Raw genomic sequence first — 269 nt, 5'->3', positions numbered from 1 at the left:
ACATATATACACATATATATATATACATATATATGATGTGATCACTGCGTGTGTTGTGATAACAGCTGATGTGATCACTGTGTGTGTTGTGATAACAGCTGATGTGATGACTGTGTGTGTTGTGATAACAGCTGGTGTGATGACTGTGTTGTGATAACAGCTGGTGTGATGACTGTGTGTGTTGTGATAACAGCTGATGTGATGACTGTGTGTGTTGTGATAACAGCTGGTGTGATGACTGTGTGTGTTGTGATAACAGCTGATGTGAT

The sequence above is a fragment of the Anarrhichthys ocellatus genome, unplaced genomic scaffold (genome assembly GCF_004355925.1).
Source record: "Anarrhichthys ocellatus isolate YVR2014 unplaced genomic scaffold, GSC_Weel_1.0 scaffold8246, whole genome shotgun sequence".
In the NCBI taxonomy this organism is placed as follows: domain Eukaryota; kingdom Metazoa; phylum Chordata; class Actinopteri; order Perciformes; family Anarhichadidae; genus Anarrhichthys; species Anarrhichthys ocellatus.
This window is presented reverse-complemented; position numbering follows the sequence as displayed.